Genomic DNA, 25,037 nt, shown 5'->3' on the forward strand with positions numbered 1-25,037 from the left:
TCACAGGGACCAGCAATTTACTGTCTGTCTTCGGACACCATTTGTTTCTTGGAGACTTTTAATCCTTCTGACACTTCTAGAAGTCCAAAAGGTTAAGGTTAACCGTTTGACTTCATTACAATAGAAACTTGTTTGTTTTTGTTTTTCAGAAATTCAAATATGCGAAATGAATAAAAATAAACATACATTGCCTGGCTGGGGGGTGGGAAGGCTAGGGTATATATATAAAGAAACCGTGCATCTCCTCACAGACTCTTGAGTAGTGAAGACGAACTTTAGTGTACCACACTAATACCAATAATGAAGTTCTTGGTGAGTATAGGATTATTTCATTTATTTTTAAATAGATCACAGAATTTTTTTCACTGGGGTGCATAAAGGCAACTATTTTTTTCAGAAAAGAAAGGTTAAATATTTAAAAGGCTATTCAAAGCAATTCTAGTGGAAAACGTAATTTATTATAATACTTAGAAGGGTTTTCAGAATGCTGACTGAAAGTACTCACAGTAGTGCAATACCGAGGCAACTCATAGCTTTGCATTATGAGAGATCAGTGCTAAGTGTGAATATCTGTTTTAATTATTCGAAGTAATTCAAGGCTGTGACTGCTAAATACAGTGCTGTTTCTTGTATTCTCTCTATCTTGTGAACTCCTTGAACCTCGTGGTCGTCCCGGAGTATAAATTTATTCCATTTCCTCCTCTGGAGCGCCTCCGTAGCCAGGTGGGAAGGAGCAGCAGTGCGTAGCACACGCTTCTTGATTAGACCGGGGTTCGAGCCCGTCACCACCAAATACGGAGGATGCGGAAAGGTCATTCAGGGAATGACCACCGCATATCCCGGAGCAATATGGCCTTAGTTGCGAATGCTCCTAAAAACCAAATAACAAACTAACAATAACCTCCTCTGGATATTTATTACTTAGTCACAAAATAGTTCCCAATTGCTATATTTGTGTGTTTAATGACGACATTAGTATGTGAACTGGCGTCCGAAAAAAATGTGACCTACTTTTCATCCCTCTTTTTTATGGTTCCATTGTTATCATCCTGTTTTTCATAATTTTATTCAGCCACGTGTAGTTGGGATGTTTACAATTTTCACATCCGAAAAAACAAATGAAATGCAATGCAATGTCCTTCACGTGGTGAGTTGAAGTTAAATGGAGACAAGGAAAGATTGTAGATTGTAGAGATAAGTGAGTGAGGCTAACACCTTCTGGATCGTTGAACTACACCTCGGGGCGGTCTAATCTCTGTGTTTCTATTGAATGCTATGTTTGTTAAACAGATGATTAAAGATCTCATTCCACAACTGGTGGTCAGCTCTAGATGTTGATTAGTTCTTAAAAAAAAAAAAGAATTTGGAGGAAGAAAGTGAGATTTACCTTGGCCACTTTCTCCAATTAAATCAAATATCTGAAACCAGGGTATTTAAGTTCTATTGCATGCTCAGAGTTTATGCAATAATGATGCATTAAAATTTGATTGAGTTACGATTATGATAAGGAAGTATCACCTGCACTTTCCTTTAGGTTTTAATTTAGCAAAACTTCCCATTTTTTGTACTTTCATTACACAAATAATTACAGACCAGTTAGTTTAACTTCTGTTCCGGGGAAAATAATGGAGTCACTGGTTAAAGAAGCATTGCAGGATCATCTAGACAAGGCTGCAGCAATAATTCAGACACAGCATGGGTTTCTTAAGGGAAAGTCTTGTCTGACAAATTTGATAGGATATTATGCTGTGGTCACAAAGGAACTGAATGCCAAAAATAATTTTGATATCATGTACTTGGATTTCAGGGAAAGTTTTGCTGAAATTTCCATGCGCAACAATTTCAGGGAAATTGTTGCGCATGGAAGACTATTGTACAAATTGGAGCAGAATGGTGTTAAGGGTAAGTTGCTACAATGGATAAAAGGATGGTTGAGTGGAAGAAGACAGAGAATGGCAATCAGTGGACACTGCTCTTTGTAGACTAATGTTATTAGAGGAGTCCCCCAGGGCTCGGTGTTGGGTTTACTTCGGATTATCGAGACTCTCAAAAATGTAGTGTAAACTTTCTAAAAAAAAACAAATTCGCTCATCAGCTTCAGAAAAGTTGCTACTATGCGCCTTTGTCAAAAGAAAGTTTAGTAATGGAAGACTGTTCCTATTATTAAAAAGGACCGGACCAAGTCAGGGGTAACCCTTTGATATGCTCCCTCCTTTGGGAATACATTTGCACATCTCCAGTCTGTGTGAACTTCCCCTGAATCCACGGATGCTATCATAATTATGGCTTAGGGTTTGCTTACTTCTTTTGCTGCCTCCTTTAATAGAGCTGGATAGATCCCATCCACCCCAGGTACCTTCCTTATGTTTAACGTCGACAATTTCTCCTCCACTTTGCGCTCAATTCTTACAAAATCACTTGGCTCCTTGTTAGAGTTTGATAAACTTCTGGCATTCCCCTCCTTTTTGATGAACCTGAGCAGGATCATCAACAATCGAACCATCCACATTAAGTGGACCAATCTGATTCATCCCTTTCCTTCTAGAGTTTACATAAGTAAAGAAGTCTTTGCTGTTTTTCTTTGCATCCTTTTACAAAGATTTATCTTAATTTGCCTTAGCGTGCCTAATCTCCTTTGTGACTTGATTACAGACTAGTTTATATGTGTTGTAGGATTCTGAGTCCGATTAGTTCATCTGACCAATTGCGTTGGTATTGCACTAGTCTGAAATTAATTAGTTTAAAAATAGTGCAATACTAAGGCGACTCATGGCAAACACGAAATTCGTTTCGTTATTAACATTAAAATCATCAGCATTTAAAGCTTAAATTCACTTGTTCAATAAAACAAAAAGAGAACAAGAAAATCATGTTTTCATCATTTTGAAAAGCCTCAAACAGGATTAACTTTTCTTTCTCTCTTTTTTTTTTTTAATTTTCGCGCCGTTCGAATAATATTTAACCAGATTCAGATTACTGAACAGAAAGATGCAGTTTATTAAAAAAAGAAATTTAAATTACATAAAAAAAGTATATAAACTGTTTATAGTTAACTAAAGGTTTTCAAGGGCTTTAATTTCTAAAATATCACTCTTTTAAGAATGATTGCAATTCATTACTTAAGAAACTTTTAAGTGTTTATAATAATAAACTTTTATAATAATAGTAAATAATAATCAAACTTATGTATGTAATAATTTTCATAAAATTAAAATTATAACTTAAAAGTCCGTTATTAAAATTAATATTTCAGGTACTTGCTGAATTCTAAACGTCATTAAATATAAATTTATTTAAGCACCTTTTCTTATAAGTTAAAAAGGATCCGGGAATGAGGTAGATCTAACATAAGAATTTAAATCTAATCTAGATTTGGACCTAGATTTATATTTAAATCTGATCTAAATTTATCCCAGATCCGTTTTAAGTTAGATTTAAATTTAAATCTAAGTTAAAAAGGGCCTGGGACTGAGGTGGTAGATCTAACGAAAGGATCTAATCTAGATTTAGATTTAAATCTAATCTAGATCTAAATCGTTTTCGGCTTATCTTGACGTGAATATTCGTAACCCATCTCACGATGCTTTTCTCACGTTAATTTGATTATAAAACGGATGGTTTCAATCAGCAACACTGATTGAGACCGAACTCAGTTTGACTTTCTTTATTTTATTGCAGTTATCGATTCTGTTGCTGGTAGCTATCATAGCATCTGGGGTGGTCGGTGTTAGAAGAGGTTATGGTGGTGGTGGACTTGGCGGAAGAGGCTATGGTAAAGGTTATGGTGGAGGATACGGTGGAAGAAGTTATGGTGGAGGATACGGTGGAGGAGGTTATGGTGGATATGGCGGTGGTGGATATGGAGGAGGCTGGAAGGGCTAAATAGCATAATGTTGGATTTAAAAAAAAAAGGTATATATTTTTTTGCTTCTATGTACTTAATCCTTGCCATTTGGCTGAAGAGAATTTAAAATTATTTAATAATTTAGAATATAATGCAATGTTCTTGCAGAATTTTAAAAAAATTGTTGTATCAATCTTTCGAACTTGTTCTGAACATCAAAAAATATTAATAATTCTTCTTTTTTCTTTTGTAGGTTGACCGACTGGAAACTTTAATCCACCTACATTTCATCGAACATCATCAACTAACATAATATTCAATTCCGAGTTCATTTTCTACCTTTATCTTTTAAGCTGCCTTTTGTAATAAAACGTAATTTCTGTAAAATTAAGAGTTTTGTAATAAAGTATACCAAAAAAAATTTCGTTTGCATTCTTTCCCTATTTTACACTTGAAATTTCAAAACTAGGGTAATTCTGTGGTCAGGGAAAATCTCAGAGAATAACAGCTCCTCACCCTAGATTGTCTAAGACTACTGGGGCGAAGAGTGCTTTTTGATCACCCTAATGAAGTTATACAACTGCAAGCCAATAACCACTATTAAGGCATTAAAGAAAAGAAATGACACTAATAGTTTTAATGAAATTTGCTTTATAAAATAAACTCATTTTAAATTATCCCCTTTTGGATAAATTACCCGATTTTTTGGAATAACCCTCCTACAAACTGACAATACTTTGGCTTTTAAGTTGATAACAACAAAAATCTCATCAACATCACAATAAGAACGTTGACTCTTATCTAGTTGCCGAAAAGCTTTCTCTAGCTTTCCCCACACTTTCTTAATAGGATTGAGATCACGTGAGGGCCAGGAAGATCTTGCACGATTCTGGCATGATGCCCTGTCGCATTGTCATCCATAAAGTGGCATCACCTTCGCGATAAAAGTGTAATATTGCAGGGTGCAGTACATCTGATACCACACTCAGGTACTCTTCGAATGACATTCGACCTTCCACTGGCATCAATGGAGCCACTCAGATATTCCCATTATGTGAATTTAAGTATATCGGTTGCACAATATACTGGCTAATGGTATTTTATTGGAGAGAAAGTTTGTTAATGTCCAGGACCATGGAATACCATTGAGTTTCTCATTGTGATCAATGCTATTCGATGTGATCATCGATGAATTTGCCGTTGCAACTGAATGCTCAGGTTCATTACTCAATTGTAAAGATCCATTTTTTAATTTATCACTTTGTTGCACTTAACCTTTTAGAGAGGCCATTCATTTTAAATTAGTGCAATACCAGAACAACTCGTTGTGCAGGCAAAGTTTTGGTTTTTGCTGTGTGCATAAAGAATAATAGAATATCCTGTCCACAATAAAGAATTGTCCCAGGTGTTAAAAGACGTGTTTTAAAACCCTTTTAACACCGTCTCAGGTGTTAAAATAATAAATTCAAGTTGAGGTAAATTTGATATTGTAATGAATTTTAATCAATCTCATTGGTACAATCCACTTTGTAATTTATACTTATTGCTGCATTATTTAAATTTTATTTACACTATTTATTAAATTAATAAAAAATAAATAAAAATACAGAGAAGACATATTTCTATATAAATAAAAATTTAAATTATAAATATAAAATAAATAAATTTATTAATTTATAATTTCTAGGATTCTTATAAAGATACTCTCTTTCATTTATTTGATATTTAATGTTGCATGATAAGCAACATTATTGAGTAACAATAACCACTGTATTATTTTTTTTGGTTATTTTAATATTTTTAAACATAAATATAAAACTACATGTTAAAAGTTACGTACTTGATATAATTAATTAAATTTTAAAATTAGTTTGAACAATTTTTAAATTAAATCAAATAAACTTAATACACCATTATACAATACGTATTTATAAGCGGCTACCTTCTCCTTCAGGGTCATTTCTAAAATTTGTTAGGAGATGCTTTGCCACACGTGGGAAGAGCTCTTGAATTTGTTAAGAGATGCTTTGCCACAAGTTGCACGTGGGAAGAGCTCTTGAATTTGTTAGGAAATGCTTTGCCACAAATTGCACGTGGGAAGAGCTCTTGAATTTGTTAGGAGATGCTTGCCACAAGTTGCACGTGGGAAAAGCTCTTGAATTTGTTAGGAGATGCTTTGCCACAAATTGCACGTGGGAAGAGCTCTTGAATTTGTTAGGAGATGCTTGCCACAAGTTGCACGTGGGAAAAGCTCTTGAATTTGTTAGGAGATGCTTCGCCACACGTTGGAAGGGAGGGCTCTTGAGTGCAGCTACATATAAAAAGCATTTTCATGTGGTGCCAGCAATTGGTTCTAGGTGAAAATACATTGTGGCAGAGTGCACAAGAATAGGGCATTTTATTTAAAATGCACTTTCCTGTGGTGGCACTTTTTTTTTTTTTTTTTTGGTGGCACTTTTTTTTTTTTTTTTTGGTGGCACTTTGGTGGATTTTTTTTTTTTTCTTTTTTTTTTTTTATGTGAAAACGTCTTTGGTGCCACCTAAATTTTTGGGACTGAAATAAAATCGATTGGTAACGAAACGAAATGAAGCGAGACGAAAATGACGTCACTTCCTAGATGACGCAAAATCATTCACTAACGTTTATTCGGCTGAGTAAGTAGCGGGCGTGAGTATAAAACGTTGCATCGTTCATACTAAATTTTTCGGACTAAAGTAAAACCGGTTGGGAACGAAAATACGAGACAGAAAGGACGTCGCTTCCTAAATGAAGCTAACTGTCACTAAAGTTGATTCGGTAGAGTAAGCAGCGGGTGTGAGCATTACATGGTTCATAACTTCGGTTCTAGCTGTTCGATTTTAAACGGTTTTGACTTTCATTTATCGTCTGCTATTGAATTGTGAAAAGTGTTGAAAATACAATCTCAAGTGTACGTTTTCTGAGAATGTTTTCACATAAACGAAAACATCTTTCGTGTGAACAGAGTACACACTCTGTTTTGATGTGAAAACATATAGCGGCACCTAGCAATGTAATGTAACGAAAATGCGAGACGAAAAAAGTAATTGTTGACAAATATTTGCATTGTTGCAATCATATGACAAATATTTGTATTATTTCAGTCATACTTCCTGCAGTAGTAACTGCAGGAAATATAAGTGCAATACTTCCTTCCTGAATGAAGTATGCCAGCAGGGTATAGTTAAACTAATTAATAGTAGTAGAACTAATTTTGCCTTTACAACTAGTTGCATTGGTCTTGCACTACTTTTAAACAAGGGACACCAAAGGGTTAATTTGTCATTTATTTTAAGGGGGAGACAGTGGAAAAATGCCAGATTAGTCTTTTAGCATCTCTAAAAGGTTAATAAAATAAAAAAATAAAAGTTTTTTTTAATGTGATTGGCAATAAATGTATGGAATTTCGACAATAACACGTATTCCTGAGGCTAAAGCGTATTGTTATCCTCAGGAAGAAACAATGATTAACCAAAGGAAGAATCGCAAATACGGATGTACACTGTGCCAAATTAGCACAGTGACGTAACGAAACGTCACAGGGAAACTGAATGGCGTCATTGTTATTGTGTTTGAGGTCTATGGCAGCTTCATTTCACGGAACTTAAGTCTTTGTCATCGTTCTTTGCCAATAGTAGACTCGTGGAGGAAATGTGTGTTTGACTTCTAACCACGTGCGACACGAAGCAGCTGTCACGTGGTCAGAGAAATCGTGACTACACGCGCAGATTGCAAACGCAGTGAAGGAATAAAATCGAACTGAAACGTCTCCATAAAGATTGCAGAAAATTAAAACTTTTTTTACCCAAAGGCTTTTTCTGTTGGAGTTTCCTTCAGATTCATGATTCAGTCAGAATAGTGGTATTTTCCTACTCGCTTTGGTACAAATTGGATGCGGTATCTAACCTTCTGTAAATCTCCCATTTTTTTCCAAAAAGAGTTTGTGTATTAGTGAAAGAACTTAATGTAAGGGTCGAATTTGTACCGATGATAATTATATGCAAAGAGAGCCCGAACAGGAGTGTAAACCTGACATTGCCAGCAACAGATTGGTAAAACAAATCTTCCATTGGGAGGACTGGATCTTTATTTCCAATTCATAGCCATACAACCATAATTGCTACCAGTTATGATGGAAGAAACAAACTGTTGGTCAGCAGTGTACACGAAGATCCTAAGAGAACCCACCACTCTTTGTGATCATCAGCGAGCATGCGCACTTTCATGATACAAAGTCAGTCTCCGAACTTTCTGATCACGCCTAATATTTAGAAGTCTGTAGAATGTTCGTGAATAAAATACGTTATTTTTTAATAATCAAAAGTAGTAAATTACATTACCTATGCTTGTGTTCAAGTCCATGATCCAAATATATACTAGATCGTGATCCATGATCCAGTATATATTTGTATCTTTTAAATCTGTGATAATTGTGAAATTTGAACACTTTAAGCCTAAAAAAAGGTATGAAGGAAAGTTGGGTGAATTGCCAATTATTCTTAATAAAAGCAAATGGACCTTGTAAAATATATAAATGTATATTTAGTGTGTCTACTCATAAAGTTCACAATAAGAAAAGCATTCTTTAACACATTTATGTTGCAGTCAACATGCATGAGCGTTTCGAACTTCTGTTCTAGACACTGAGATCCTCTGGTTGGATCTGCTATCATAGGATGGTTGAAACTGTTCCTAATGCCATCGGTAAACCCCTGGACAATCTGAGAATAAATTACTGAGAAGAAGAAGAAATGGAAAAGGGTGAAGGTGTAATTTCAAAGGTTGAAACAATAATCATTAAAGAAATGAAGATCTCCTGAGAATTACTATTTGTCGCTTCACAATGGCCAGACTCAAAAAAAATGGAGAAACCGGTTTCAAACATGCCGAAAATAACAAAGGGCCATTCGTCTAAGTACGTAAAAGACAAGAAAACATCTTTCGACGATTTTGTAAGCCGAAATGAGGAAACACTCGTTGGACTTCATTATTATTCATGAGTTATGAATAAACGCTTCTAGTGAGAGAAGAATAGTCTCTCTTTCTCTCCGAAAAGTTGCTATTAATAGTTGTATATAGTGTCCTTCAGTTCTTCACATTCTGCAATATTGGGGTTGATCAAAAAGTTAGGAGACTAACTAATATTTGAGGAATGAGTAATACATTAACAGCCCTCTTCAATCCTCAAAGTCCAGCTTCATAGAATTATCCTCCTCATAATACCATAGAATGACTTCGATTACGAAATATATATTGCCATAAATCCATATTTCAGCTGTATTATCAAATTGAAATGAATATAATTAAGAATCAATGGAGAAAGGAAATTGCCTTGATCAGTGAAGATAGAAGCGAGCATTTATAAACGCCAACATTCAAACCTAGGATTTGCACACCGGTTTCTACAATGACATCACAAAGGACAGCTTAATTATTTATAATATTTCACCGAATACACCCAAGTAGATTATATCTTTGTTTCTAAGAAACTCGAATGAAAGAGACGTCCTTGGTCGAGGGTGAGTTGTTATTGTCATTGTTATGTCCTTGGCGTAGGGTCAGGAATGTATTTCTGGCAACCCCTGATTATTCATTTTAAATATCCTTTTTGACATCGTGATGACACAGACCTCGAAATTAGGAATAGTGCTGGCGCACTGATCCATCGAGTGGAGATTCAAGCGAGTGTGGACAGAGAAAAAAAATTCTGACAATTATCAAGTGAAGGAGCATTTAGTTTACGCCTTTTACAAATTCGAGTTTGTAAAAGATAATTGACTGGCTTATTGTCTTAAGTATCCTTCCTCTAAGAAGAGAGTAAAACAAATTAAAATAAGCCAATCTAGTTTTTCATTTTTAATTACAAGAAAATGTTCAGAAGTCAAGAAATCTCGAAGAGTTCGCAGTATCTATAATCTTAACATCACACACATCTTTCCTTATAAGGAATCAGATAAAATCCAGTTTTAACTTTTAAACTGTTATGCTGAACTTGTTCGGGCACAATATTTATACGTTTTATCCACTCAAATTGTTTATTCGCTTGTTTACCAAATTAGTTAGTTAATATGATGTTTACAACTGCTATATCACGCAGTTACATATCCCAGAATATATTTTCCCTAAGAATATGAGTAGAACTTAACCTCATGATGTCTTGGATAGTCTTACAGATGGATGAATTTTGTATTTGAGACAGAAACCACAGATGGACAGTAAAAATTAAATTATATAAAAAAATTATTAATAACTATTAATGTATTTTGTATTAACTGTCGAATCTTCGTCTGCAGTGCGATTGTGGCCTTCACATTGAGGGCCTGTGGGACCCATAGAAATTTTCAGAGATTAATATTTCGGAGATTCTTTGCCCATCTATGTATGTCTCAACAATAACATAATTTTCTGATGTTTTGAAACTTTTTAGTTTTCTTAATCACAGTGTAGATTGTAATTAGTGATAGCTAGATACCGGGACTACTTCTGTTTCTTATCTTCCATAGTTTTGATGGCTGAGTGCAGAGGAAGTTGTTAAAGTTGGCTGATGATTTTTAGTTTTTAGTGTTACAATATAGTGCAAGGAAGTAACAGGCTTTTGCACCGACAAAAAAATAATTAAAAGAAAATATATAAAAAAGTAAATAACAAAATAGACTAATTATATGCTTCACGTGTCCAGTTGACCTTTGAATTTTTCCAAGCCGTCAGCCTCAACTACCCGCGGAGGCAACCTGTCCCAATTATCAACAACTCGCTGGCTAAACATCCTGCAATCCAGTTTAAACCTCTTCTCCCGCAATTTGAACTGGTTCCCACTGTTCTGGAATCCTTTAAAAACAACAACAAACTATAATATTAGGGCTACCCGAGAACCAACTCATCTGCCCATGTGTGTCCGTATATTGCGTGTGTTCTCTGGTCGATTTGCCTGTTTTCTGATAAGAAAACTCAGAGTGCCTGCTTTCAATTCCCACTTCTGGAGCAGGATGGGCATCCTGTCCTCGGGATATCCTGCCGTCCCCTCTTTCAATCAGGCGGCTCTCTACTATTGCCCCCCTCTATTCTTCTACCTTTCTACCTCCACTATCTCTTCCCTTTTTCACTTTTACTGGGCTCTCCCTGCTGGCAACGTCTGGTGAAGGAAACAGGAAATGCTGACCCTTGGGGTATAATCTATAAGCTTTCAAGAAATAAATTTTTGTGTGGTGAAATTTACAATACGGTAATTAGAGAGAACCAAGAAACTTCGGACTGGGAATCTACAGTCGAAGGGATAGTGAGTAGCCAATTTCCGGAAGACTTGCCGTATATGGACAGCCCTGACCAAGCGGAAATTAGACGCATTAATCGGGAATATAAGGGGACAACTGAAATTGCTATTTTTAATATTCTTGAGCTAGGAGCTGCAGTAGCTAAATTGAACCATAAAAAATGTCCTGGCATTGACCTCATTGAGAATCAAGTAATTGAAAAATTTTATGAATTCTTCCCTGAGATTTTATTAAACTTATTTAATAAATGCTTGCTAGAAGTGCTTTTCCCACTTGAATGGAAGCTTGCGCTCTTAAAAATCTTGCATAAACCGGGAAAGCCAAAAACAAACCCCAGAGCATACAGACCAATCTCTTTATTGGCCAATCTTGGCAAATTATTTGAAAGGATGATTGCCCCAAGGATTTTAAAATTATTTACAGAACATAAACTCTCCTCTGATTGCCAGTTTGGATTCAAAAAAGGACGTTCCACTGAGGACACAATCTCAATCTTGCTGACTTACATTCAGGAGGCAAACAGCAAATATGTTCTTGCTGTTTTTATTGACTTTGAGGACGCTTTCGATTCCCTTTGGTGGGAAAGTGCTCTCAGGTCACTGCAACTGGCAAAGTGTGATGACTACCTCTTCAAAGTCCTTAGATCTTACTTTAAGGACCGACAAATTAGAGTATGTGCAAAGCATTTATCATACACAACTACCGTTTCAAGAGAATGCCCTCAGGGTTCAGTCTTGGGACCTCTCTTTTGGAATGCAGTGCTAGACAAGTGGCTCAAGAAGGATAGCGATGAGTTCATCAAAGTTGCATATGCAGATGACTTGGTGGCGGCAGTGCAGGGAGGATCAAGACAAATTCTCGAACAAAAAATTGAGTCAGTTTTCAATAATTTAGTGGCATGGACGGGTTTGAATAAACTAAAGATTTCTGTCACCAAGACCAATTTCATGGTGTTTAAACACCACTTCGATTATGGAAGGCCGCCAAAGGTAACCCTATATGGTACTCAAATTCCATATGTACAGAACACCAAGTATTTGGGTTTAACTTTAGATGATCGTCTCAGGTTTCATGTACATGTCACTAAAATCAATGAAAAAATCAAAAAGTTCGTAGCTGCAGTTGTTAGAATTTCCCGCAAGGAATGGGGTTTATCCAAAGAAACTCTGGTATTGTACTACAAGACGATATTTCTTCCCATTGTAGTTTATGGTGCTGGTATTTTGTTTGAGGCTGCTACCAAGGTTACAACTAAAGCCAAGCTTCTGTCCCTGCAACGTAGAATGCTGCTTACAGTTATACGCGCTCCCAGGACAGTGTCGACAAATGCCTTACAGGTTATTGCAGGTACCATCCCCTTGGATTTACACATTATTTTCCGAGGTATTGTATATAACTTAAAGAAGGGAAGGCCGTTACAAATACTGAATATCACCTCTAATCCAAATAACAACATAAAGGAGGAAAAACGTAGAATTTGGGGTGAGCTTGTGAATTGCTGGCAGCAACGTTGGGATTTCAGTGAGTATGGAACCATTACAAGAGGCTTCATTCCAGCCGTAAGCTTTGCAATGGACAGGGTATCTTCTTGGTTTGCTCCCACCATGACCACGAGTTACTTAATCACTGGACATGGCTTAAGGGCCAAACTATTTGAAAGAGGATTAGAACCTGACCCCTACTGTTCGTGCGGTGAGGTTGAATCTTGGAGACATGTCATCCTTGAATGCGGACTGTATACTTCAGACAGGCAGGAATTACTAAATAGGTTACCAAACCTCACTTTTTTTTTTCTTGTTAGTTGTTGGCGCATCAGCTTCTATGGCCATAGTGCACCTCCCAAAGTTTTTGCTTTTTACTGTGATCCAAGCCCGAGGCGGGAATCGAACCCGCGACCTTTGGGTTGCCAGGCAGGCACTTTATTTACCTGGCTAGCCCGGTCGGCTCCAAACCTCACGGAGAATAATTTACCTCTCTTGGTTCAGAGGTGGGACATCTTTGCTTTGCTTCAGGCACACACAGAGAATGGTTGATCCAGGTGTTGGTTAATCCCTGGTGGCGAAATGGCCTGACATAACGCTCTTTTTTCAGGCCTGTTTTGCAGATGTTCTGAGCTTTCACAGGAGTAAAAGGTGGAGATGGGCTTATGTCTAGGAGCCCCCTTCATATCAGGACACACACAATCAAATGTACAGAAAGACTACAGTATATATAAGATAGTATGAATCACTATCATATATATACTGTAGTACCTCAATTCTACGTACTATATTGAGGTAAACTCCTCTTATTATTTTACTATACTGTAGTATATATAAGAGTATGTATATAAAATCTGTATATAAATATTGTATATAAATTGATTAATATGTATCTTGAGAATGTATATACAGTTGTGTGTTAATAAATAAAAAAATAAAATAATGCCCAGTGAAATGAGACGAACCCACAGGTAGCCTTAGCAATTAATGCACAGCAAATCTATGAAAACTCAGTAATCATTGTCGAAGCAGGCTGAGTTCGTTTTCTGTACAAAATGCAAATTGTTACTGCGATTATGGAGCTCAATTACCACAATACAAACCAAAAATAATTACTGTGTTCAGAGGAAAGACATGGCAGTGGGTGAGCATTGGGCTACGCCCTGATGGCACCATGGTTGGCTTACGTCTTCTGCTGGAAACTCTATGGAAAACGAAATAAATTATCTTTTCGGATATTACAATGAGTATTTTTATTCTATATTACGTATTTCGTTGTTGGATCCTCAGTGTCCAAGAAGATGCGATGGACAAGCAGGAGCACAATAATTGAGTTCTGGAACCGGTTGGGAGATGGGGGCATTAGTGTGGCAGTCATCCGACCCGTGAGGTTGGGGGAGGGAACGGATCATTGCCTGTCATTCCAAATGCTCTTCCTTATGGGCAATCTGTCCGAAGGTTCCACTACTCTAGACCAGGTAAGATTTCCCTCACCTCTTGACCTCCTCACCTTTTATTTAGTCAAAATTTGCATTGTTGTAAATAAAGCAAACTTAATATTTCATCTTAGTATTTTTAGGAAGTAAGATTTAAAAATAGATGTAAGACTGGCTATGATTTTCTAGCCCTGAATTACTCAGTGTTACAATTATTAACATCAGACACTTTTCCCCACCCCAATAGGTTTAGCGTTGTTTAGGGATCAGCGATGGGTATGTTAGGTCCCAATTCTAGCAGCACACTGTTGTAGCGAATATGACCGTTAGGCGGATGGTAGGACACGAGATTTTTTTCTACCATACGTAGTTGGGATTTGGCGTATCCATCCATGAAGAGGATGCTCAAAGGGTGGGTGGAGGGTTGATGTGGAAATTTGCTGACATGCACTGCATGTCGGTAAATTTCCACCCATTGAGTTCCTCTTCATTAAAACTCTTGTTACCTTGTTATGAGATAAAATTTTCCACTTTTATATTTTTGTTTAAAGTCTCTTGTATGGAACAATAGCAAATAGTGGTCACAGTTCACAGGACTGTCAGTTTAGGCATCAGATGGAAGCCAACAAAACGAGGATGAGAAGAAGAAGAAGAGAGCGAGGGATAACACCAATCACTTTCCTAAGTAACAGCTCTATTGAAGGAAGAAACTATTTCTGTCAACTTCTGTCGTAAATTGGTGCGAGAAATATGTATTTCTTACCAATGGAAGGCCTGAACCTAATAAAATATGATTTGAACGAAACAATTTGTTTTGAATCCCATCTAGATGATGATTGTCTTATTTCTTGATATTCTACCATTTTCAGTAATGCCAAACTGGGTTTCCAAGGTATAACAAACAGTATACCTCTGTGACTCCTAAGAGCCTCTGTGGCTCTTTCAGCCCTGTCTCAACAACCACGAACGTTGTGTAGTTTTAAATTTCATTTAAAACTAAACGTTGGAGCGCACAAATAAGTTTTTATTAAAAATTACTTTTGTATTTGTGTCTGAAATAAATTTTAGAATAGATAGAACTTCATAGAATACATTGCAAAACATCTGTTGTGAATAAGCACTTAATTACATTTTCTTTTCATGTATGTGGGCGTACAATCTTGGTACAACCATTGCTCGTACAGAATTTTAGATATTATGCGTAATGGCACCACTTATCGGATAATTATTTACCATTTTACAACATACACACGATGTTTAAGTTCGCCAACTTGGTAATGATCCCTGGACAGGAATAGAAAGAAATAATTCCACAGTATTTCAAAAATGAATTTTCAAGGACAATCGGTACATTACATGCTCAGAAATCAAATCATCTTTCTGGGCTTACCTCACAGTGGGAGTCAATTCTTTTCTTGTCATTTACTCTAAGATATTTGACAAAGTGGCTACTTATTATTCGCTGAAGAGCAGCGATTTCCAAAATTATCAAACACCTGATGGAAGGAATCGGATAATTTAGGAGGAGGAAGATTAATGTCAGATATCACCTCTACACCTGTGAGGTACTTTAAAAAACTCGAGAGTACTAGTGATATAATCTCTTTGGCCTTGAGAACTTGCTCCTCTTCCCCTCCTCAAGATTACTAGAGCATATTCTGTCGAAACCTTTCCCCCACAGGGAGGAAAAAACCTAATAGTGGCCAGTAGAAATCGTTAAAACTGGTCACTGTCACCTGAAGGAAAATTTTGCTTGGGACCTCAATACCCCACATCCTGGAAATGTAACAGAATACAAATAGACCTATGACATCACCCTTGTGACATAAGTCAAGTTTTCATCGCCCTCCAGACACACAACAGATGGCAGTATAAAAAGCTGAACACGAAGCTCGAATTCAAGTTTGGTTTCATATCGAAGATGAAGACTGTGGTAAGTGCTCTTCTCTTTGTTTTCTACTTTTAATGATACCAACTGCTGATGCTGAAGTCTGCTCCAAGAGAAAGCGCTTGTTGGTAACAACGATAGTAGTGCTTAAATACATAAATTCATATTATTTAAGATGTTAACGCTTAATGGTGTTTTAAATAATTTACTAAAACTTATAAAAATTCCAATTAATATCAAATTATAGTTATTTTTCAATTGCATTTAAGTGAGAATATTGGATTGTATATTATTACTTGTGAACTTAAGAAAAATCGATATAATAAGACCTAAAATTTGCAAACTTTCTTTACTTATTATTGAATTTTTTTATTGTTTTTAGGTGGCTTTGATCTTTCTGGTAGTTGTGATAGTCGCTGTTCAAGCATGGGGAGGTGGAGGATACGGAGGATGGGGAGGATATGGAGGTTACGGTAAGGGATACGGCGGTTGGGGAGGATATGGTAGAGGATACGGCGGATGGGGAGGTTATGGAGGTTACGGTAAAGGATACGGAGGTTATGGAGGATATGGAGGTGGCTGGGGAGGCTATGGCGGTGGTGGCTACGGATGGAAAGGATAAAGTGGACATGTATGACAGAGCACAAGGAATTAAAGCTGAAATTGAAGTAAGTATTTGTCTCTTAATCTGTTTATGCTTTAATAAATAATTTAATTAATATTTTATGCTTTAATAAGTGCTCTTCTTTATTTTATGATTTGTATATACATAGCTTGAAATATATAAGAAAGTTTTGCTTTCTTTTGTTTTCCAATCATGTATATAAAGATCATGTATATATAAAGAGAGGAAAGGAGAGGCTCCTATGGCCTCTTCTTACAGCGACTTTTGTATTCTTTAATGCGGTCTGGATTTGGGTAAACGAATATCGAATTATATATCAGCTTAAGATGAATTGTGGTAACGTAACGGATCAAAAAGATACCAGAAAGATCATGTAATATAAGCATAGCTTGGATGGGGTTTTTGTGGGTTCGATGGGTGTGGTGAGTTGTTTTATAGTTCATGACTGAATTATTGATGACAAAAGACATCAGATAACCCCCCTACCCACAAAAAAAAACTTAGAATTTAAAATCCAACCATATTTTGTTATTTAAATGGTCACTATAATGGTACAGTTTGCTCTCCTTTAATTTCAATGGTACAAAGTTCGAATAAAGCTGAAAAGAGTTAATGGTGCTTGCATTCCATATAAGAACTGACAGAAAATAAAGTGTAAAAATTACCTAAATCGCATGAATAATAAATAATTTATACTTTAAGAATTATTATGTATTTATATCGATTATCTTTCTGTCTCTTTCAGGACTCCTCTAGACTTGAAAATTGGCACTACTCGGAGATAAAAAAAAATCAACAACTACACAGAGTGGAGAAGCTACAGGAGATTTTTAATTTCTAAACATTCTGTAAATGTAAACCATTTTTTGTCAATAAAACTTTATTTTTACCTATTTTTATAAATTCAGCTATTTATCAATTATTTATTGATTTACTTTATCGATCCATTTAATGTAGACGACACATACAGGGTGGGCTAATCAATATTAGCCTTTATATTTACAGTTTTGCAGCACAATTTCTCATAAATAATTATTGGATGTAGGAACATGATGTCGGATCAAATATTGAAAACTAGAAAATCTACTTAAGTTGCAGTTCTGAGGTTTACTTAATAAAATAAATCTATTTAATAAAAAATAAATCTGCAAAGGCAACTGTTCCCATTCATGGTAACTAACTGTACATAACTTCTTCTGGTATTTACAGTTTTGTTTCCCTAAAAGGAGAAGGACTATTTCTTCTAGGACTATTATTGTCCAAATATTTCAATTCAAATATAAACTCCTCTGGAAAAAAGTAACAGTCTACAGACCTTTTCCATTGGAACTATTAAAATGAAATTTTCTATCTGGCTGAGAAAAAAAGAGTGTGGCGTATCTAATTATTGTGAATTATCTAAAGGGTATTTGGTAAAAGATTTCAAAGACTACAGAGACTATGGACTACAGAGGCGCGAGTTTAAAAAACTATTAATGACGAAATTACGATCCCTTCAGAATGACAAATCGGTTTTAGAAATAAGAGTGGTATCGCCAAAGGATGTCAAATGACTTCATGCAAGGTTTCATCCAAAATTGAGGCGTTAGTTCTCTTCTAACAAATGATTCCTTTCCACCCTAGCTAATAAAGTAACATTTTCAAAAGAGAAAGTCATTTTAACACCCCACCCCAATACTGTGTACAATGTCTATACTTTTCTTATTTCCATTAAAGACTGATTTTAACAAGTTCTTACGAGAATGACAAAGATTTCAGGATTTCCACTTGGAATTCCCATTTCTTCCATCACCGTTTCTTAAACACACATCTACAATTAGAAATGCTTTTATCACCTTCTCAGGTGTGACATCATTTAGCTTTTGTTTACAAAACAATAGTGACATCGCTATTTGAACCTCAAATATCCATGGTTGGCCAATATTACATGTAAGACTCCCCATTTCAGTCTGTAAACGGAAGGTGGGTGAGGAAACATAGCATCACATGGTGTGGCTAATGATGACCTAATGGGTTTGTACTCTTCCTACTTAAATAGAAAGGCTAAATGTGTATAAATAGGAGCCATTTGTAGGGCACATAGATTACTGTCATCTGAAGTTTATTAAAAGTCTAAGCGAGATGCAAAATTCCATGAAGGTTGTTGTAAGTATCATTTAGCACGTCTGATTTACAGTTTAACTATCCTTATAATTTGTTTTCTCTTTTAATATTCATAAATATCCAAGGACCACCGTTTGAAAACCGGTGCTCTACAATTTTCTTTGTTTCTTTCCAACACGACGAGTCTCAGAGGGCCTAGTGCGATAATTTAGAAGTTAAAATAAAAGAGTATCGCTAATTGCCTTTAATGTAACAAGTATTGAATACTCTGTGGAACTATTAGTTTATAACTAATACTAAGGACCTGATTAAATGTATTTACTTTCTCCATTCTCCAATGTGGTCTTCTCCTTTCTCCAAGTGATTTCATCTTGTTTTGTTCCAAAGATTGTTCTTAGAACTCTATTTTCGAATGACTGTATGTCTGATTGAGAACAGTGAATATTTAAAGAACGATGAATTGAGAATAATGAATATTTTCTGGTTGTTTTGGAAGTGGCCAGGTTTCACAGCCATAGGTTACTGTAGGTAGTATTATGGTTCTGTATATCTTTATTTTCAAGTTCCTAGATACTTGTTTTGAGGTTAGGATTTTTTTTAACCGCATAAAAGCATATATTTTCACTCTGAATCCTTTTTATTTTGCGATATTATTACAATCATTCAGAAAGCTTCCCAAGTATTTGAAGCTTGGCACTTTCACGACTTTTTGATTTCCAATGTTTGATTACCATGCGTGGTGTAGTCCATTCGGGTGTACTCCTTTCCCTGTCTCTTATACTTATTACTTTTTCCAAAGCCAAATTAAAAAGGAGTGGCGGAAGTGCATCATCGTGGTTTAATCCTGTCTTGATTTCCAAGGGGTTTCATATTTCAATTTGTATTTTGCCTTTTTTTTTATTGATTATGTCGTGCATATCTTTGTTATGGTGATTAGTTTTTTAGGGATTCCAAATTCTAACATTGTATTCCGAGTTTGTCTAATTTCTATCATACGTCTTACTGAAGTCCATATAGAGCATGTAGAATACTTCAAAAAATTCCAGAAATGCTAGAGGATAGAAATCCTCTATGCCAGAAATGCTATTCCAGGACAAATGCTTCAAAAACTGAGTTCTTAGTATTGTGACAGGTGAGCTCGTATCTTTTTCTGTCACGTAACTGCATTGTCATTTTTTGAAACCAGTACAATACTTGGACAACTCGTTTTCTCTAATCTAAAACATCTAAAACAATTTAGAATATGAATTTCTAGATGTCTCCGGAAGTGACCAAATATAGCCAAAATTGATTTCCGGGAGCAGGTAGTAATTTAAAAACTAAAAAAAAGGTGTCTTAAAAATTTTCAAATTAATAATTTGATACAAAAAAAAATAAAAGAATTTTAAATAAAATAAATTAAAATTTTATTTTAAAGTTTATTTTATATAAATATAAAATTTTAATTTATTTAAGAAATAGCGACAACCTTTATATTCATTTTACAATCCTTCTTAGCTGAAAACAATCACGTGAACAGTAGCAGCGTGTGCCATAGGAAACAGAAACAGTATAATACACACAACACTATTATCGTATTTTAGTTTTTCTTAATTTTTAACATGAAAACAAAATTCAATTTTTCCGTTTTAATCGAAAATCATTCGAAATTTAGTACAAATATGAGAATTTTATTTATAATTAAATATTTACACATGTATTTGGAGGATGGGGCGTAAATTTCCAAACGTATTTGCAAGGATTGTATCTTCGTATTTGAAAAGCTGCTACTCTCATTGGCTGAAATAAGCTCAGTGTAAAAACAGTTATCAGTAACGAATCTTTTAACTCTTCCTTTCATTTCTTCTTTATTTTTATTTCAAGTCATGCAAGTCAACTTTCTATCCCAAAATGTGTTACCACTTAAAGGAGTGTTTAATACTTTAACGATGTTAAGTCTGTAATTTAATAACCGTGTGCTTTTGTCCCAAGGCTGGGTTGTCAGAGTAGTCAGACTGGTCTGACAGCACCTTGGAAATTCATAAATGGAAATTTATTTATTTATTTCGCAAATTACGTTTACATGATATAGAATCAATTGTTTGAAGGTGATAACCAGATTTGAGTTGTCATCTTGAATACCGATCACCAAGGTTAATTTGCTATTAACGTTTAAAATTTCTTTTGATTTAATTTGCTGCAATTTAAACTAAATAGGCATTGTGATTTAATAATTTTTGTCATTATAAACTGGTCCTTTCTATTTGCAGGTGGTATTGCTGCTATTATCTGTTCTTCTTGTAGCAGTTTGCACATATCCAAGCATAGATTTTGGAGGTTACGGAGGAAGAGGATGGGGTAGTGGAGGATGGGGCAGAGGAGGTTGGGGTCGTGGAGGATGGGGTGGAGGAGGTTGGGGTCGTGGAGGATGGGGTGGTGGAGGATGGGGTCGTGGAGGAGGTTGGGGTCGTGGAGGAGGCTGGGGTCGTGTAGGAGGCTGGGGAAGAGGAGGTTGGGGTAATGGCAAATGAGGATAAAAAGGATGAAATGACATCTTTGGAAGTCTAAAGAGTCTGCACGTAAGTACCTTTTTTTATTTTATTTTTTATCTTTTGTCCATATGACCGCAAAATATGGATGCTCTTGGATTCTCTGTCTTTTAAACTCTTATGTGTGGTCTTCTCGGAGTATAAACAGTAAATTTATTTATTTATATGTGAATGTATGCACGCATTTGTCTTGCAGAAACGACAGTTGCGCCACCTACCTACCGAGTAGGAAGTAGAGGAAGTTTAATTATTAGAGTTGCAGAAAATGTATTAAAGGAAAACAATAATTATATAAAGTTAGGATGATTATTTTGTTTTTTCATGCGTTTTTTGCGGCAATCCGAATTTAAGCTGATTAGTTAATACAACTTACACCGCAGACAAACTTTGTTTTCACAACGAGTTGCTCTAGTACTGCACTACTTTCAGTCAAATGACATCGCATTTCAAATATATGAATTATAAAATAGCGAATGCTATTTGGCCTTATTGGAATTATATAAAACTAAGAAAGTTTTCATGTGTTTCAAGAGTTCTTTCATATGATTTTCTAGACAGCAGGATTTAAACTGCTTAGTTAATGCAATGAGCAAAATATACCTCAAAAGAACAAATTTTGCCTTCATAACAAGTTACCTTGATATTGCACTACTTTTAAATAAATTATCATTCTTTACTTAGGGTGCCGATTTTCTGATCCACCTAGGGGGTCGAATCATAAAATTTCTTAAAATGCAAAAATAATTATACTAAAAACTACAGAATATTATGTATATTTTTAATGTACTATTTAATCCCTTAATTGGAATAAATAGCTCTGGAGTTTTCTCATCTAACAAAGGGAACAGTCCAAAGAGATTATGTTCAGTTGGGCGGTTACGTTTTCTTTATGTCCTCAACACCCTGAAATCTCTTTCTTTGAGAGCAATTTTCGCCTTAGGAAAGAGGAAGAAGTCTGCTGATGGTAGATCGGGAGAGTAGGGTGGATGGCTTGTACAATGCCACGTTTCTTCAGAAATATCTTCACAAGTGCGGAATTGGAGGGGGCATTGTACAACAAGAACTAGGTGTCTTTCTATCGAAATTGTAGAAGTACAGGATCAAGACAATGCTGACCGTCTTAATCCTGGACTTCTGTAAACGAAACTTTTTGGGCCTTGGTGATGATTTTGAAGTCCACTTATTGCTATGATTAAGTTACGGTTTCTAGCATGAAAACCTTTAATGAAATATAATGAATTTAATCTATATTTAAGCCGTTTATTATTTTATGTAAGAATTTTATCCAGAGCTGTGTCTTCTTTTTTTGAAATTTGTGTAAAGACAAATTTAAAACTTAATTTAATCTATGATATGCATCCAATTATATAATTTCATTAAATATTTTAGTAATTTTTCCTGTATATTTTCTAATTTCGAAACATGAGTTGCATAGTCACATAACCATACGGAACTAGCAAATTCCGGTGAAGGTAAAACTAATGTTGAAAATAAAGTCTTTATGAGTTTAAAGCTTTTTAAAAGTATAAATCCAAATCTTCTGTTTGCTTGTTTAACCATATTGTCAATGTGTGGAGTAAAAAGAGTATTTATCTAAAAGTAGTGCAATATCAGGACAACTCGTTGGGTTGGTATTGCACTCTATGTCCTGTTATTTTCTTCCTGGTATTGAATTACTTTCTGGAATTCCAATTCGTCCCACAGATGTTCATTGGGGTTGACGTCCGGCCTCTAATTAGGCCCAGTCCAACTTTTCTACATCATTGTCCACAAAACGGTCCATATGATTCTCGTTGGACATGGAGTGTTGCCATGTACTGAGGGAGCCATTTACTTAGTACTGTCACAATGCAAGAAGCGCATAATAGTCCAAAACATCCAAGTAGGTTATGAACTTCATGATTTCTGTCACAATCACTACCAACACATCAAGTCCGAACCAGAGGAAACAACCCCATAACATCAGACCGAGGAACGAAATGTTATATAACGAGATTCGTCACCCCATAGCAGCTTCTGCCACTGTTCCAGAATCCATGAACACCGGGAGAGCCATCACTCCAAACGCTTAATCGCATTAATCAGCGTGATTTTGGTAGGTGCAACTGCTTTACATAAATTTCAAGGCCATGCAGCTCCATTTGGACGGCTAACGTCCTGACTAATGTTTCTGTGGCCTTTTGGACCAACTTCGTGGTATTTTCTATAGACGACATGCATAAGGCACGAACTTTGTGGATTCTCGAACACGTTCTAACAGTTTGTGAGGCTGTCCCAACAGTGTTTTCCTTGAGGTATCACTTGTGGTCTTCAATCTTATAACATCCACTGCAGTATACCTCGGGAAGTCACACGTCCAACTACATGTACAGAAAGGTTACTGATATGCATTGCAAATATCATCCTAGGTTGAATGTCTGTAAGTTCACGACCCATACTGGGTTTTACAAATTGATGATACATAGGAAGACCAACAAGATTTATATTGGTATGTATCTTGGTACAACACACAATATTCAAGGAGAAGTGTCCGAATATTTCTGTTTGTTTCCACCGGGCTTAAATAACAATGTAGGAACGGCGAATTGAATTACTGAGAACCCTGAATCCTCTGTGAAGAGGAGGTCCGGAAGAATTTTTCAAATAATAACCCGAACACTTTACTAGGCCTTCCAAATTAAGGTCCCTTGACAATTGCTTATTAGGCATAATTAACATCCAGGCTTTGGTAACGTTAGGAGCGTCTACCTATAAAAATATATGAAGTTAATAAAATATTAACCTTTTGAAGTGAATCGAAATAAAGCCTATTTGATAATTATTGGTCTTCATTTATTCTGGACGAATAAAGCTGATGGACACTCATTGCTTGTTTCGTGACCTTCAAACAGAATAGAGTTGCGCTTAAAAACGAAAAATAAAAGATTTGTGTGAGTAGAATGACCAGGTGTGACTTCAACCGACGTCCGACTTGAAACTTCCTGACAGCTTGTGTACTGTTATTATGGCTTGTCAGAGAGGGGCGGCATCGTTTTCACAGGTCATGAGCCCTTCAGTCAAGGACGGCGCACAGAGCCTGTCAAACCATCAGTTCCATAAGACGAACAACAAAACCTTGTCTTTCAGTTTCCACGCGTGCTACATTCTTGTCTTTATAAAGTATACGAGAACCCATCAAGAAAATTGTAAGACTGACACAATAACACACTGTTGGAAAGGATGCGATCAAAAATACTCTCATGACTGAGTAGCTAATTGCTGGATGTCTTTCCAGGAGGTCCAATATCAATATAAGTCCATACGACAGGATTATGACTGACTCCATCAGCGTATATAAATAATAATTTATATTATCCCTCAATAATCTTTGAATAATTACATTAATAAAAAGAAATAATTAAAAGTATAAATATTAGTCGAAAATCTAATTTTTAATTTTGGTCTGTTTTCCAGGTTCCCAGCGCCCAATTACTACAAATTACCAAACTCAGAAATGCAGAATTCTCTAGAAGTGGCTTTGACTCAATCCTCATTCAGGAGCAGTTGTCTGTCCGAAGATATCACTCACTCAATTTGAATAATTTCTAAAATATTTAAAAAAAATAATAAAATAAATTTTTTAATAGAAATTAAGTGTTTTTTGTTTTATTAAAGCATGATTCAATTTAACAAGAAATACAGACCCTTCCACCACAGAGCGTTTATGCCAATTGAGCAGGTTTTGAATCCATTGTACCCACTTCGTGTCCACCTTTGAAGCGTGCCTTGAATGTCGAGATTAAAAGGGAAATTTTTTTTTGGGTATTTGGTGGAATGATTTAGAAATAATATTGAGGAATAAT

The 25,037-nt window shown here is 35.7% G+C and overlaps 3 long non-coding RNA genes across 3 annotated transcripts; all 3 read left to right on the top strand.

The window, feature by feature from the left end:
• Positions 1 to 239: 239 nt before the first annotated feature.
• Positions 240 to 3,905, top strand: LOC150082691 (uncharacterized). Its single transcript, XR_016547237.1, has 2 exons — positions 240 to 312; positions 3,679 to 3,905. It is a non-coding gene; the product is annotated as an uncharacterized LOC150082691 (long non-coding RNA).
• Positions 3,906 to 15,917: 12,012 nt separating this feature from the next.
• Positions 15,918 to 17,467, top strand: LOC150082692 (uncharacterized). Its single transcript, XR_016547238.1, has 3 exons — positions 15,918 to 15,984; positions 16,322 to 16,607; positions 17,310 to 17,467. It is a non-coding gene; the product is annotated as an uncharacterized LOC150082692 (long non-coding RNA).
• Positions 17,468 to 18,640: 1,173 nt separating this feature from the next.
• LOC150082693 (uncharacterized) lies at positions 18,641 to 24,765 on the top strand. Its single transcript, XR_016547239.1, has 3 exons — positions 18,641 to 18,709; positions 20,917 to 21,225; positions 24,649 to 24,765. It is a non-coding gene; the product is annotated as an uncharacterized LOC150082693 (long non-coding RNA).
• Positions 24,766 to 25,037: the final 272 nt, after the last annotated feature.

This window comes from Mastigoproctus giganteus, chromosome 7 (genome assembly GCF_048544385.1).
Source record: "Mastigoproctus giganteus isolate SK-2022 chromosome 7, ASM4854438v1, whole genome shotgun sequence".
Classification (NCBI taxonomy): domain Eukaryota; kingdom Metazoa; phylum Arthropoda; class Arachnida; order Uropygi; family Thelyphonidae; genus Mastigoproctus; species Mastigoproctus giganteus.